At 42.7% G+C, this 17645-nt stretch overlaps 1 protein-coding gene and 1 pseudogene across 1 annotated transcript in view; one reads left to right on the top strand and one right to left on the bottom strand.

Moving 5' to 3' along the window:
- Positions 1-17645, bottom strand: part of LOC124793741 (synaptic vesicular amine transporter) — a 781226-nt gene that overhangs the window by 179039 nt on the left and 584542 nt on the right. The gene's annotated exons all lie outside the window — the stretch shown is intronic.
- Positions 7784-7901, top strand: LOC124728897 (annotated as a pseudogene).

Here is a 17645-nt window from a genome sequence, read left to right on the forward strand (position 1 = left end):
TGATCATATCAGTCCAACTCGAAGAGCTCTGTGGGTGAACGCTGTGAGGGGCAAAGACTGTAAATCGACCAAACACAGAAAAATATATTCTCAGCCTTTTCGGGAACATGAAACAAATACGCATGCTAGGCTGGAAAAACGTCTGAAAATGTCTTCCTCACTCTGTGTTATTCACGAAAGCAGTGTAATATTTACCATTTAAAATGGCAGTTGCTTGCATACGATCTTAAACAGTAGTCTGCTAGTGTTTCGAAGCATCTAACATGGCAGCACCGGCTTCAGAGCAGCGCACTTCGTAAATCCGTAGCGCTATCTCCCATTATTATACCTTCATGGTTATGATAGCTTGTAAAGAAGTCGAGAATGAACTATTGATAGACTGTGACGGAATGTTCTCGCCGCTCGTAAATTGCTGAAAATAACGTGCGGAAGAAGATCGGTGGGACGATAGGATCTGGCGACGGAAAAAATATGAACGTTGACGTGCAACTGAATATGTAAGGACAATGAAAGAGAATCCTGTACTTGCCGTTGAAACAATGTATGAACGTCATTAATATGAACAGTAAGAGGAATGTCAGTGACTGAATAAATTCTAGAACTGGACCGTAGCAACAAGCGTCAGCCTGGGAAATATACATGATGGGAAGTACCGCCATCTTCGCTCCAAAGTCACCGATTTTGTTTATTTATATTTAATAATTAAAGTCATTTATGACAACATGAATACTAGGAGGAGCCTCTGGATGTTTAAAACTATTTATCATAATTTTGTCTCGTTAAAATTCACACCCGTTCATTAATAAATGCATACCTTAGTAAGTACGAACTTGATCGGAAATCCACGATCTGTGAGGAAACTACTAAGAGATACGGACTGCGTGCCAAAGTTGACAGTCGGCGTTAAGAGCCCTTCCTGTCTTGTTCGATGGTAGCCATGCTCTCGGTTACGAAGAGTTTGTGACATGAGTGTTTCGTTATTGATCTAATAGGAATGAAAGTGATATAACGGCATTCTGAATGTTAATTTCGAGTAAATAGATACCCCAAAGTTGATCGACAGCAATTTCAGATAATTAGCTTCCACCGATAGAGACATCCAATGCGACAGTGAAGAATCTGCACGGGACGACATTTACGAGAGCTGCACCGCGCACAGGTAGGAGGAAATCCGACGACACTACCCAAGGCGGATCAAGGAAGGTCCGATATACACTCGCAAATTCCGGGTGGAAATGCTGACCAGTTATACTGTACGTCACATATACCACCCTCTACGGACTCGCGGCTAAGCTGAGTAATAACAGTATCAGTTTATAAGCGAGGGTATCTTGCAAAGTTTACTTGACACAGCATACAAACTTTGGCCAAAATGTTTTAAAAATCTTCAAATGTGTATGAAATCTTATGGGGCTTAACTGATAAGGTCATTAGTCACTAAGCTTACACACTACTTAACCTAAATTATCCTAAGGACAAACACACACACTCATGCCCGAGGGAGGACTCGAACCTCCGCCGGGACTAGCTGCACAGTCCATGACTGCTGCGCCCTAGACCGCTCAGCTAATCCCGCGCGGCAAAATCTTTTATCAATGGAAGGTCCGCAGCTCGTGGTCGTGCGGTAGCGTTCTCCCTTCCTACGCCCGGGTTCCCGGGTTCGATTCCCGGTGGGGTCAGGGATTTTCTCTGCCTCGTGATGACTGGGTGTTGTGTGCTGTCCTTAGGTTAGTTAGGTTTAAGTAGTTCTAAGTTTTAGGGGACTGATGACCATAGATGTTAAGTCCCATCGTGCTCAGAGCCATTTGAACCATATGAACCAATGGAAGAACAGTTAGGATTTAGAAAGACACAATCAACAACTGATGCAGATTTTATTTTACAACAGATTATCGAGGAGCATAGGGTGTTTAATAAAAAAACACCTACTGATTTTATACATGTTTAAGAGGGTTCTGATGATGTGGTTAGAGAAAAGTTACGGAGAATAATGGAGCACAAAGCTTATATCACTTTCAAAAGTCTGTGTAAAGTAATCTCAGTTATAGAAGGCATGTATACAGAACAGACACAAATGAATAGAAGGATGAGACAAGACTGTAATTTGTCCCCTCCGCTGTTCAGTACTTACATTTACTGTGCAGTCCATAGATGGAATTCTAGGATAAACACTAGGGTACAACTATCCGATTCGGTAAAGCTAAAATCACTTCTATGAGCTGATGATCTTACAGTGATTTTATCAGGAGGAAATGCTATACAAAAAGAACTTTATGAACCAAATAAAATGAACAGAATGTATCATGGAAATATCTACCATAGTCTGATGGAATTATTTGTTTGGTTGACACTTCACCTAGTAGAACTCTTTCTCTCTTGACAAAGCACTCAACGTCTCGCCCTAACTATTTGCCGCCGGCCGCGGTGGTCTAGCGGTTCTAGGCGCATAGTCCGGAACCACGCGGCTGCTGCGGTCGCAGGTTCGAATCCTGCCTCGAGCATGGATGTGTGTGATGTCCTTAGGTTAGTTAGGTTTAAGTAGTTCTAAGTTCTAGGGGACTGATGACCACAGATGTTAAGTCCCATAGTGCTCAGAGACATTTCAACTATTTGCCGTTGTCAAATTGCCACAATACATGGACAGTTCACTTCTGTTACCTGACTGATGCTACGTATGAAACGTGCGTATTTCGTTACCAGCGTTGTGTGTATGTGTGTGTGTGTGTGTGTGAGCCGGCCGTTGTGGCCTAGCGGTTATAGGCGCTTCAGTCCGGAACCGCGCTGCTGTTACGGTCGCAGGTTCGAATCCTGCCTCGGGCATTTATGTGTGTGATGTCCTTAGGTTAGTTAGGTTTAAGTAGTTCTAAGTCTAGGGGACTGATGACTTTAAGATGTTCAGTCCCATACTGCTGAGAGCCATTTGAGTTTGTGTGTGTGTGTGGGGGGGGGGGGGGAGAGAGAGAGAGAGAATATGTGTGGGTTTGGTTTATCTATCACGTCTGATGGAATGCGAAATAAAAAGGGAAGTCCCAGGATCCAAATATATCGAGAAAGAAAGTCGGACAAGGAATTGCGTTTAAAGGACAATAGTGACAAGTCTCATGCAATGTCCGGGAATATTTTGTGGGGAAGGAAGAAAATAAGGTTCCGGTTTCCGGAGTACTCGGGCGAACCGCTGCCGCTGTTAAGTGTAGTGAAACGACCGTACTTCGTATTGGTAAAGAAAACTACCTGAAGGGAGGAACTGAAGCAGGATCCTCTTGCCTTCAAATGCAAGACAAGAAGAGAAGCATTCAGAAAGGCGTAATAAATCCGAATCTTTTTATCCAAGACGCTACTCTGCGTCACATATACAATTATCATCATCTGCGAGATCAACTTAAATCAGATAAAATTCTCACCATATTGCTTGAATCCTAACTTTTTGAAGGCAACAATTTATCGTTGTGACAGGTTCTACAGAGTCTGGGTTTTAAATAAAAAATATTTCAGGCCGTAAAATGTCGATGGAACGAGCAGACATGTTGTCGCATATTTCTGCTTGAAGCAAAAGATATTAATTTTGAGGACATTGTTTGGATCGACGAAACATGGGGGCTGTTAGGCATACTGTTACGAAAGACTGGAGTGATGACAAAGGAGAAGGTATGGTACTACCAGCTGCAGAGGTGGTAGAATTATTCTTTTACATACTGGCACCTACTATGGCCTTATTGCATTGTTAACCGCTTTTCAATTCAAACAAAAAGTCAGAGTACCATGAAGATATTATTCATAAAACATTTTTAATTGGTTCGAAAATACTTTGTTACCAAGCTTAGAAACTCCATCAGTAGCTATTCTTGGCAGTACTTCATACCATTCAGCTGTAAAGGAAATGACTCCATCGCCGTCCTCTCGAGAGGAAGATATTATTCAGAGTTCACGACAACGCGAAACTGCTGTGGATGATACACTGCACTGAAAAAAGTAGAGTTATTTGAACCTGTGTCACTGCACAGGCCACAATTCCCGACATACGTTATCGACGGAGTAGCCTATAAATACGTACATAGAGTCATAAGACCACACCTTATCAACGCTACTATAACACAGTTGAACTTACTCGGGCGCAAGTGAAAAGTTTTGTTCCTAGGGAAAGTAAAACTTTTACTGTGAGTAATGTCCGGAAACTATTTGTGGCATGGAAAACGTCACCGAAATGAACTGGAGGGCTGTTGTGATGCAAACAAAACGAGTAACTGGCGATGTGTGGAACAATGACGGTCTTCTCGAAGATAGTGTTAAGGAAATTATTATTGCTTTCAACTGCTCATCCACGTCAAAAAGTTCCCATACTTTGAACTGAGTGATGTGTACCCTCTTTCGGGCAACGCAGCTGCCTGCAGCTAAACGTTGAAGGTATGTGCACAAAAACCGATTACTTGCTTTTAATCAGTATGCTTTGTTTCTACGTGCTGTACTCGTGTCGCCTGTAACCTGTAACTGGGTGTCAACCAGGACTGCCCATCGTTTGATAACGCATCAGTTCCAGATAACCAATGAAAGGAAGAAATAACTGTTTAATTTTTTAGGTGTAAGTGGCATATTTCTGTGTTGAGTTTGCTGGTAGAGGTTTGCTTTTAATCGCCGTGAACAAAGCGAGCGTAATTAGTACTCGTAGTTCTGCCGCAAGTTGTTGAGCACCGATTTCTCGCATACATTGCACATCACCAGGTTGTGGTTAGGTTAGAACATGGGTTTAAATTCGAGGCTACAAAACGCATCGTCTGCCGCAGTTCAGTCATTGGTCACCTAGAATCTACTGTTGACAGAGCATCTTGCGTTCCCGTCATACCTCACTGCAGCTGCTCCAACGGTGTTCCGCGTTACAGCACTTTGTAAGCGACCCTCCATGTTTGTATGTCGCCTATAATTGAGTGGCAATGCAGCAATGCTGTACTGCTGAGTGCTAGCCGTCAACTAACAAATAATTTTAATCTGATTACAGTAAATCTGCCAGTGGCATTTTGTGGAAGATATTTAGTAAGAAATTAGATAGCACATAATGTAAAGCAACTGAACAAGTGAAATATTTTAATTATCTTATGTATAAAATATCAAATGAATACCAAGATGATATGCATATTGAGATGAATAGACCTGGTAGTATCTGTGGAACAATTAATAAAAGGTAACAGCACTAAATACGAAAAGAAAAAAAAATCGGATTGCCAGCCCTACTGTATGTTAGTGAATCGTGAGTGCTGAATAAAAGACGAGAGAAACAAATAGAAGGAATACAAATGAGATTTATTAAAGTGGTGAATGAATTTTAAAAAAAGAGATAAAATACAAAATAAAGATATTTGAAAGGAGTTGAAAATCTAGAGTGTGAGAAAAAGTTGGATAAAAGAAGGAATGAAATATACAGAGGCTGAACTCAGCGAGACTACCACGTCAGATAAAAACCTTTACGTCAAAATGGAAAAGAGATTCTGGCAGACTTAGAAGCAGGTGGGGATAGTAACAGGTCACAATTGACCTAATATGGAAAGAACGTAAAAAGAAGGAGACGAAGAAGACAGGTCGCGTGTCCACGTTGCGCAGATCGTGAAACTGAGGTGCCACAATATTGAAGTTTCGGTGACAAAAACAAGAGGATAGGAGTTGGAACATTACCTGAAACAGATCCGTAAAGAGTCTCAAAGCATAATTTTTCAGTTCAAGAGCTCATCGCCGTTGTCGTCGCGGAACATAGGAATAAACCCACGAGATAAAGTGCAGCCAACGCAAAGAATTTTTTGACAGATTTATGGGCGATGTTTGTACTTGTAGCTTTCTGTTTTCAGATAAAAAGGCGTTCCATTTCCAATAACACAGTAGAAAGTGCGAACACTGTTGGTTTTGAAATTAATAAAAAATCCATTTATATACCCAACCGCATTAATTAGTTGTTGCTACTTAAACCTACCAGTATTATTGATTCCGACAGGACAATGATTTACTCTGTCAGATTGGCTATGAATTTTATTTAGAGCATAAAAGTGAGTTTGATAATGTTTAAAAGCAATTCCACCAATAATACAGATTGCCAGAAGCTTATCAGTAAAGTCAGATTGAATGAAAGCTGTATTTAAAAATGACCTGGTGTTTCAACCATGTGCCAAAATGCTTCTGAGAAATTACAGTAATAGTATTTAATGGTCACTATTATTACGAACTACACCAACAAAGCTCACTACAGTTTTTCTGATAGTTTTTGTATCGTAACCACATACATACTCTCATACAGTGCAAATCATAAATATGTCCTGTAGCGATTTTACAAGTGATAAATATTTCCAAATTTGAAATTAAACTTTCACTCCAACACAATACGAAGCGCGCGCTAGCCTATCACAATCAGTGACATGTCCTTATCGTCTGAGAATTCCACAGGTTCTCTATTCAAAACTGGCACCTGACTGAAGTGTGTTTGCATGTTACTGCTTATTTTTTATACAAGTTATTTGTTTCTGCTAAGTCAGTGCTTTCTTTTATGTCAATAAAACGAGCTCGGGCCACCCTTCGTATACACGGTCAATTGTACCATTAAAATTAGGTCGAACACCCCCGATTTGTTACATCATGATCTCGAATAATTCATAGCCCGCGTTGTCTTTAGTTCTCACAGGTAACCAATGAATTATAAAGCTTAATAAAGGCTTGAAAGCAGAACAACTAATTGCCAGTTGGATACGGTTCATTTGCAGCCTTCACCAGTGCATCTTGTTCAAGCGCATAACTCACAGGACGAATTAAAAAATTTATACACTTGATAGGGTAAATGGCTTACGGAAATACAGTTGCCTGCCTACTGCTATAGACATGCTACGGCATCGTCTATCTTTTTTCTAGTGTGCATCTAGCTTATCTACAATAGCACTTAATATTTTTCTGGTTTTCAATTTGAGAATGCTTTATCTAACAATCGGTTTATATCGTGAATATTTTTGGTCTTTAATTTGCGATTTAAAAGCTAACATCATTATACCACAATGAGGTGACAAAAGTCATGGGATATTTCGTAATATCGTGTCGGGCCTTCTTCTGCCCGATGTAGTGCAGCGACTCGATGTGACATGGGCCCAACAAGTCACTGGAAGTTCCCTGATGAAATATTGAGCCATGCTGTTTCTATAGCCGTCCGGAACTGTGAACGTGTTGCCGGTGCAGGATTCAGTCCACGAACTGACCTCTGACCTCTCAATTATGTCCCACAAATGTTCGATGCGATTCCTATCGGGCGATTTGGTGGCCAAAACATTCTCTCGAACTGTCTAGAATGCTCTTCAAACCAATCGCGAAGAATTGTTACCCGGTGACGTGACGCATCTTTGTTTGGGAACATGAAGTCAATGAATGGCTGCAAATAGTCTACAGGTAGCCTAACATGACCATTTCCCTTCAATAATCGGTTCAGTTGCACCAGAGGACCCAGCCCATTCCACGTAAACACAGCCCAAACAATTATGGAACCAACACCAAGTTGACAACTTGGGTACATGGCTTCCTGGGGTCTGGATCCATGACTTCGTGGGATCTGCGTCACACTTGAACCCTATCATCAGTTCTTACCGGCTGAAATCGGTTATTATCTGACCATGCCACAGTTTTCCGATCATCTAGGTTCCAACTGACATGGTCACGAGCCCAGGAGAGGCCGTGCAAGCGATGTCGTGCTGCTTGCAAAGGCACTCGTGTTAGTTATCTGATGAAATGGCCCAATTCCGCCAAATTTCACTGCACCATCCTAAAGAACAGCAACGGCCTTGCCGCAGTGGATACACCGGTACCCGTGAGATCACCGAAGTTAAGCGCTGTCGGGCGTGGCCGGCACTGGGATGGGTGACCGTCCGGGCCGCCATGCGCTGTTGCCATTTTTCGGGGTGCACTCAGCCTCGTGATGCCAATTGATGAGCTACTCGACCGAAGAGTAGAGACTCCGGTCACAGATAACCATTATAACGACCGGGAGAGCGGTGTGCTGACCACACGCCCCTCCTATCTGCATCCTCAGCTGAGGATGATACGGCGGTCGGATGGTCCCGATGGGCCAGTTGTGGACAGTAGCGAGGCAGTGGGTGTGTTGGACCTTCCATCGAGCTACGGACCCCCTTGAAGATATCTCCCGCAGTCGGAGACGAAACGTTGGGAATCGACACAGAATTCATCAACCGACCACGGCATAACAGCCCGGATAATTATAATGGACATGACATTTCCGGCCGTGAAAGTCTACATTTTAGTACTGACAACTCTACACAAACGCCGCTGCTCTCGCTTGTTAAGTGAAGGTCTTCCACCACCTGCGTTGCCTGTAGTGAGAGGTAATGCCTGAAATGTGATATTCTCGGCACAATCTTGACACTGTGGATCTCGGAAAACGTATTCCCTAACATTTCCCGAAATGGGCTGTCCTAGGCGTATAGTTCCAGCTACCATTCCGCGTTCAAAGTCCGTTAACTCCCGTCATGCGGCCATAATCACATCGGACATCTTTTCACATGAATTACCTGAGTACATACGACACCTCCGCCAGTGCACTGCCCCTTTATACATTCACGCGATACTGTCGCTATTTGTATAAGTGCATATCGCTATCTCGTGACTTTAATCACCTCGCTGTATTACGTAGTGAATCGTAGCCTACAGCTACGACAATCAGAGCACCGATATGTTCACGTTTTCTAGTTTTTTCTATTGCCCCCTTTTTCTTCCTTTTCAAACAGATTATCTCATGGATAACATCGGAAGTTCACTGAGGCTTTTTGCGGATGAAGCTGTAGTATATGGAGAGGCTGTAACAATGGAAAATTGTACTGAAATGCAGGAGGATCTGCAACGAATTGACGCATGGTGTAAGGAATGGCAATTGAATCTCAAAGAAGACAAGTGTAATGTGCTGCGAATACATAGAAAGAAAGATCCTTTATCATTTAGCTACAATATAGCAGGTCAGCAGCTGGAAGCAGTTAATTCCATAAATCATCTGGGAGTAGGCATTTGGAGTGATTTAAAATGGAATGATTATATAAAGTTGATCGTCGGTAAAGCAGATGCCAGACTGAGATTCATTGGAAGAATCCTAAGGAAATGCAACCCGAAAACAAAAGGAAGTAGGTTACAGTACACTTGTTCGCCCACTGCTTGGATACTGCTCACCAGTGTGGGATCCGTACCAGATAGGGTTGGTAGAAGAGATAGAGAAGATGCAACGGAGAGCAGCGCGCTTCGTTACAGGATCATTTAGTAATCGTGAAAGCGTTACGGAGATGACAGATAAACTCCAGTGGAAGACTCTGTAAGAGAGACGCTCAGCAGCTCGGTATGGGCATTTGTTGAAGTTTGGAGAACATACCTTCACCGAGGAGTCAAGCAGTATATTTCTCCCTCCTACGTATGTCTCGCGAAGAGACCATGAGGATAAAAGTGAGAGATTGGAGCCCACTCAGTGGCATACCGACAATCTTTCTTTCCACGAACAATACGAAACTGGAATAGACGGGAGAACCGACAGAGGTACTTAAGGTACCCTCCACCACACACCGTCAGTTGGCTTGCGGAGTATGGATGTAAATGTAAATGTAGATCTGATGATGACTTGTCAATAATTCGAAACTGATAATAACACCATTTATGTGAGATTTTGCTGAAATACATAACTTTTTTTTTGAAACGTCATGTCTCTTGAGAAAATACGATCCTCTGTACGTTCTTGTCTGTGATGTCTTCATACACCCTGTAAACTTAACGTAGAAGACATGGGTTTGTACTCACCCAGCCGCGCCACAAACTGTAGGCAAAGGACAGCCCCTACCCCTAACCACTGTAGGAAACCGCTCATTCACTGCTCCTGCGTCCACACAGCAAGAGGGGACGGAGCTGCTCGTGCTGTGCGGGTGTCGGCGGAGCCAGGGGCGTGCTAACACGTCATTACGGCCGGGCCCTGCAATATCGCGGCAATTACGGCCTCCAGCGCTGGAGCGGCAATCCCGGGTCTCGCCGCCGTTAATCGACTGCCTGCCTGCTACTTTTGTCGGCTCGCGATAAACCAATTTTGGGGGACAGTGTCGCTGCTTTCAAAAGCAGCCGCCTGTGCACACAACGGGAACACAGCCGCGAAACGGCTCAATATTGGCCGTCTGTTCGCAGCACAGTGGACGTTCCAACACGTTTCAGCATTTTCGCCACAGCCCTATACGCTCTCGCGGGCGTCACAGTCGTAAGTTGAAACTTCACAGGCAGTCGTTCGACGTCAACTCGTCATCCAAACTGCGCCAGACTCACGTAATGTACGACAACGTGCTGAAGTATGACGCCAAGGAATTTTTTATGTGAAAACTCTGCATCTACATCTACGTGATTACTCTGATATTCACAATAAAATGCCTGGCACAGTGTTCAAAAATGGTTCAAATGGCTCTGAGCACTATGGGACCTAACTTCTGAGGTCATCAGTCTCCTACAACTTAGAACGACTTAAACCTAACTAACCTAAGGACATCACACACAACCATGCCCGAGGCAGGATTCGAACCTGCGACCGTAGCGGTCGCGCGGTTCCAGACTGTAGCGCCTAGAACCGCTCGGCCACACGGCCGGTGAGGGTTCAATGAACCATTCTCTCTCTCTACCGTTCCACTCTCAAACGGCACGCGGGAAAAACGAGCACTTAAAATTTTTCTGTGCGAGCCTTGATTTCTCTTATTTTATCGTGATGATCATTTCTCCCTAAGTAGATGGATGCCAGCAGAATGTTTTCGCAATCGGAGGAGAAAACTGATTATTGAAATTTCATGAGAAGATCATGTCTGTGACACTATCTCCCCTATTTTGCAATAATACTTAAGGAGCTGCCCTTCTTTGTACTTTTTCGATGTCGTCCGTTAGTCCCAACTGATGCGGATCCCACACGGCACAGCAATACTCCAGAATAGGGCGGACAAACGTGGTGTAAGCAGTCTCTTTATTAGACCTGTTGCACCTTCTAAGTGTTCTGCCAATGAATCGCAGTCTTTGGTTTGCTCTGCCCACAATATTATCTATGTGATTATTCCAATTTAGGTTATTTGTAATTGTGATCCCTAAGTATTTAATTGAATTCACAGCCCTCAGATTTGTGCGACTTATCACGTAATCAGACTTTTCTTTATTCTGGGTCAATTGCCACTGTTCGCACTATACAGAATCATACCTAATTAATTTTGCAAGTCGTTTTGATCATCTGATGACTTTACAAGACGGTAAATGGCAGCATCATCTGCAAACAATCTAAGACGGCTACTCAGATTGTCTCCTATGTCGTTAATATAGATCAGGAACAACAGGGGGCCTATAACACTTCCTTGGGGTACGCCGGATATTACCTCTGTTTTACTTGATGACTTTCCGTCTATTACTACGAACTGTGACCTTTCTGACAGGAAATGACGAATCCAGTCGCACAACTGAGGCGATATTCCATAGGCGCATAGTTTGGTTAGAAGACGCATGTGCTGAACGGTGTCGAAAGCCTTCTGGAAATATAAAAATATGGAATCAATTTGACATCCCCTGTCGATAGCACTTATTACTTCATGAGTATAAAGAGCTAGTTGTGTTTCACAAGAACGATATTTTCTGAATCCGTGCTGACTATAAGTCAATAAATCGTTTTCTTCGAGGTACTACATGATGTTCGAATACAATATATGTTCTAAAACCCTACTGCAAATCGACCTTAGTGATATGGGGCTGTAATTCAGCGGATTACTCCTACTTCACTTTTTGGGTATTGGTGTGACTTGAGCAATTTTCCAGTCTTCATGGACGGATCTATCTGTGACCGAGAGGTTGTATAATGGTTCAAATGGCTCTGAGCACTATGCGACTTAAATTCTGAGGTCATCAGTCGCCTAGAACTTAGAACTAATCAAACCTAACCTAACCGAAGGACATCACACACATCTATGCCCGAGGCAGGATGGGAACCTGCGACCGTAGCGGTCGCTCGGTTCCAGACTGTAGCGCCTAGAACCGCACGGCCACTCCAGCCGGCACGAGGTTGATTATAATTGCTAAATATGGAGCTATTTTATCAGCATACTCTGAGAGGAACCTGACTGGTATACAATCTGGACCGGAGGCCTTGCCTTTATTAAGTGATTTAAGCTGCTTTGTTACACCGAGGGTATCTACTTCTATGTTTCTCATCTTGGCAGTTGTTCTTGATTGGAATTCAGGAATATTTACTTCGTCTTCTTTGGTGAAGGAGTTTCGGAAAACTGTGTTTAATAACTTTGCTTTAGTGGCACTGTCATCAGTGACTTCACCGTTGTTATCGCGCAGTGAAGGTATTGATTGCGTCTTGCCACTGGTGTGCTTTATGTATGACCAGAATCTCTTTGGGCTTTCTGCCACATTTCGAGAGAGAACTTCGTTGTGGAAATTATTAAATGCATCTCGCATTGAAGGACATAAAACAAAGGTTATTAATGTTCTGCAGCTTTATTCTTTATTTCTACATATTAGCAACCCTCTGCGGCTAGAGGTCTCCGAATTACAGCATGTAGCATGGCGACGTGTAATGTTACTACGTCGGTGCGTGAATAACAGCGTACTTTCATCGAGTTTGGAATTCGATTAGTTTGTCCATACATGGAGAACCCCCTTCTTTAGTTTTACACTGCCAGACCACACACAAGGCTGCGACATCTGTAACAATCCAACTTCTTGGGAACACTACCATCTATCATACACCATTGAGTCCTGTGTTGGCCCCATCCGATTTTCATCTGTTTCCAGAACAGCTTCGAGGACTTCACTTTGAGAGCGATGAAGCGAGAAAGCGGAGGGGGGTTGGCTCCGTGAACAAAGTTAAAGATTCTACAGTGACGGTATTAAAAAAATGATCTCTCGCTGGTAGAGATGTCTTCGTCGCCAGGTAACAATGTTGAAAAATAAGTATGTAGATATGTATAATAAAGATTTAGAATGTTAATAATGTTTTTTTTTTAATCTGCGATAGAGACAGAAAATATAACAAGCTTGAAGGTGAGGAAGGGTTTCTGCACAATGCAAGTACCGACTATTTCTCAACATAAGCATCATGACGATAGGAGCATTCCTATCACTACGCAAATAAGTCTATCGCCTGTATGCCTATGTATGCGGTTATGGTGCCCAGTCGTTCGTTATACGAGACTAAACGTCTTTCGTCTAGTCGCTATACTATCTAAAAGAAATTTGTTTACATGCAACACGATAGTTACGAAGCGTCACTAGAACAACAAATAAAATACTTTCCTACTGTGTACAAATGCATATTTTACAGATATATGGAGAAGGGCAGCATTAATTGTTTCATAACTAGTGTAATAAACGCTAACATTTCTAAAGTTTCATTTCAAAATTCGACAGTGATTCGATCAAGAACCTCGCGCAATGTTTCGGTATATCGATACTGTTCAGACACTTACGTTCTCAGACCACGTTGACCAAATCTATACACAGCTAAATATAAAAGTGCGTGGTGCGTTATTATATTCATTAAGATCCAACAGAAGTACGACAACCTTTATACTAGTCACTCACTTTTCGGCGGTTCATGGGTCTTCACCGTTCACTGTCCACACTGCAGCAGATCGTATCTGAACATATTAACTATGTAGGTAGTAAGCAGAGTCCCGAAATACGTACCACGAACTCGAAAACACACTGGCGCAAATTCTGAAAATCCTGAAATAAAAATAATCAATTGCACTTAACATTTGCCAAAAGCATTTTTAATAATAACTGATTGTTCGTTGCTGTACGAGTAAGTTAAGAATCCTTTTGGTACATAGTGAAACCTCCTTACTATATTTTGTTTCTGTCTGAAATTTAGACCAAGTTTACGTCCCACTCTATAAATGTCAACATGTTACCAAAACTATGTTCCCACAAACTGCTATCCAATTTAGACTTGTATGCTAACCTATGAGTAAACAGAACCTAATTTGAATTGAATTGTAACTGTTCTGAACACAAATTCTCTTTATATTAAATGCGCAACTGAAGTAAAATAATTATCTGGCCCTAATCAAAATTTTCCCTTACCTCGCTTCTTAACGAGATTCTTGCAGATTTCTCGAAAACACAACATCAAACAGCAAGCAGGTAGGTGCTAACCTAGATTTCTGTTTCTAAATAAACATTCATGGTGCAATGTGGTAATGCATAATAATAAACATTGGGGTGGGGAGAGTAACTATTCCTATGAAATCATATTCCAAGACAACAATTTTAGAACGAAGTATGTACTCAAAAAGATAGAGGAAAACTTCGCGTCATCTTCACACATAACATTGGTCTGAACAATGATATGCTTAACAAAGTGAACAGCGATTTAAAAAGGGTACAAAGTAAAAAGAAAATTGCTATACAAAAATGAAACAGATTAAACGCTTAATATCTTAATGCATGACCGAGAGAAGTGGGGTGGTCTTTCTCTCAGTTCTGAGCAACTGAACGAAGTTAACTAGCTGTCAATAATCATTTTGTTTGGAAAACCTTAGCAATGAGCGTCTCCAAGAGGAAAAGCGAATCAGAGACTTGAATTTTGTGTGGCCTGTTCATTCTACTTGTAGCAGACGACCAATTACAGGCAACAGGTACTGCATTGGCACGCCGCAGATTGCCTATGCAATGTTACCTGTCAAGGGCATAACCAATACAAAAAGACTCCTATTGCAGCCATGAAATGTCAGTGAACATGTGGCTCTGATAAAAGTTTTTCTCCATGACACGATATACATCCCCCTTAGACGTTTGGTCAAAGACTTGAATCACCGTGTGTTGTACCTTGTAACACTTCTCAGACTTAGGCTTCTAGCCTAAGTCACGGAGGTGACAAAAGTCGTGGGATAGCGATATGCACAAATGTAAGTGGCGGTAGTCTCACGTACACGAGGTATTAAATGGCAGCTCATTGGCAGAACTATCATTTGTACTCAGTTGATTGACTTGTAAAGGTTCCCCACGTGGTAATGTCCGTACGACGGGAATTAACACACTCTGAACGTCGAATGGTAGTTGGAGCTAGACGCATGAAACATACCACTTCGGAGGTTCACATTGTCAGGACTGTGTCGAGAATACCAAATTTCAGTCAAAGCCGCTCATCACAGACAACGTAGTGACCGAGGGCCTTCACTTATCGACTGAGAGCAGGGGCGTTTGCGCATAGCTGTCAGTGCTAACAGACAAGCAACAATGTGTTAAATAACCGCAGAAATCAATGTGGGACGTACTACAATCGTATCCATTACGACAGTGTGGCGAAATCTGGCGTTAATGGGCTATGGCAGCAGACGACCGACCCGAGTGCCATTGTTAACAGTACGACATCGCCTGCATCGCCTTTCCTGGGCTCGTGACTGTATTGGTTGAACCCTAGACGACTGCAAAACCATGGCTTGGTCAGATGAGTCCCGATTTCAAATGGTAGGAGTTAATGGTCGGATTCGGGTGTGGCGCAGACACCATGAAGCCATGAAACAAAGTCATCAAAAAGGCACTGTGTGACTGGTGGTGGCTCCCTGAGAGTGTGGGATGTGTCTACATGGATCATTGACTCGTCATGGCTATTTTCGGCTATTTGGAGACAGGTTTCAACCATTCCTTGTCTGCATGTTCCCGAACAACGATGGAATTTACATGGACGAGAATGTGCTGTGTTACCAACCCATAATGGTTCGCGATTGGTTGGAAGAATATTATGGCCAATCCGAGCGAATGATTTGTACATCCAGATCGTCCAGCCTGAATGCAAATGACCATTTGTATTACACAATCGAGAGGTCAGTTTGCGAACAAAATCCTATACCGGAAAACACTTTCGCAACTTCTGACGGCTATAGAGGCAGCATCGCGCAATATTTCTGCAGGGGACTTCCAACGACACGTTTTGAGTCTATGTCGCATCGAGCTGCTGCACTATGCTGGGTAAAAGGAGGTCCGTCACGGTATTAGGAGGTATGCAACGACTTTCGCACCTCAGTGTAGAAGTTTAATCTGTTTTCTTACTCCATTTTTAAATGATGGCATTTGCTTTTTGTGTTCTACAGTCTTTTTATGAAAAATATGGAACTTCTTCATAAAAGTAAGGTTTCTCAATGCGAAAAATATTCCAAGGTACAGTATAGTCTACTGTCTAGGAATAAACATTGAATTGTAATTAAAAATCCTTACCGTCGAGAAAATCAGGCCAGTACTCTATTTTATAGTCTTGTGTCACATTCTTACGAGGGTCACTCCAAAAGAAATGCACACTATTTATTTTTTAAATACATCTTTTATTCTACATGTTTTACAGGGTGTAGATACATCCTTTAGGAACAACATTTTCATTTCTCCACATAATTTCCATCCCTCTCAACTGCCTTACGCCATCTTGGAACCAGCGCCTGTATACCCGCACGGTAAAATTCTGGACCAACCTGTAGGAGCCACTGTTTGGCAGCGTGCACAAGGGAGTCATCATCTTCAAACCTTGTTCCGCGAAGAGAGTCTTTCAGTTTCCCAAAGAGATGATAGTCACATGGAGCCAGGTCAGCACTGTAAGGTGGGTGTTTCAGTGTTGTCCATCCGAGTTTTGTGATCGCTTGCATAGTTTTTTGACTGACATGTGGCCGTCCATTGTCGTGCAATAGCAAAACATCCTGCTTTTGCCGATGTCGTCGAACACGGCTCAGTCGAGCTTGAAGTTTCTTCAGTGTCGTCACATATGCATCAGAATTTATGGTGGTTCCACTTGGTATGATGTCCAGAAGCAAGAGTCCTTCGGAATCTAAAAACACTGTAGCCATAACTTTTCCAGCAGAAGGTGTGGTTTTGAATTTTTTTTTTCTTTGGTGAATTTCCATGATGCCACTCCATTGATTGCCTCTTCATCTCTGGTGAAAAACGATGGAGCCATGTTTCATCACCTGTTACAATTCGTCCAAGAAATTCATCTCCACCATTCTCGTACTGTCCCAAAAGTTCGCTGCATACCATTTTCTTTGTTTCTTTGTGAGCCACTGTCAACATCCTGGGAACCCACCTGGCACAAACCTTTTTTAACGCCATCACTTTCAGTATTCTGCAAACACTTCCTTCCCCAATCCCAACGTAGCGTGACAATTCGTTCACTGTGATGCGTCTGTCAGGAGTCACCAATTCGTTAACTCTCTGCACATTGTCTGGAGTGTGTGCAGTACGAGGCTTGCCGCTGCGAGGACAATCCTCAATATAGCCGTGCCCGCTTTCATCACGTAACCTGCTTGCCCACCGACTAACCGTACTGCGATCGACAGCAGCATCTGCATACACCATTTTCTACCTCTTGTGGATGTTTCCCAGTGTCTCGTTTTCACAGGAATTCTATGACAGCACGTTGCTTCTGACGAACGTCAAGTGTAGCAGCCATCTTGAAGACATGCTGTGACGGCGCCACTCACGGGAACAGGTTGAACTAAGTTTGAAAACAAGCGGGAAGGATGTATCTACACACCGTAAAACTTTTACACATGCAGAATGAAAACTGTATTTTTACAAAAATAGTGTGCATTTATGTTGGGGTGACCCTCATACTATACTACACACCAGTAATAATCAGGAGA

Source organism: Schistocerca piceifrons, chromosome 1, assembly GCF_021461385.2.
Source record: "Schistocerca piceifrons isolate TAMUIC-IGC-003096 chromosome 1, iqSchPice1.1, whole genome shotgun sequence".
In the NCBI taxonomy this organism is placed as follows: Eukaryota; Metazoa; Arthropoda; class Insecta; order Orthoptera; family Acrididae; genus Schistocerca; species Schistocerca piceifrons.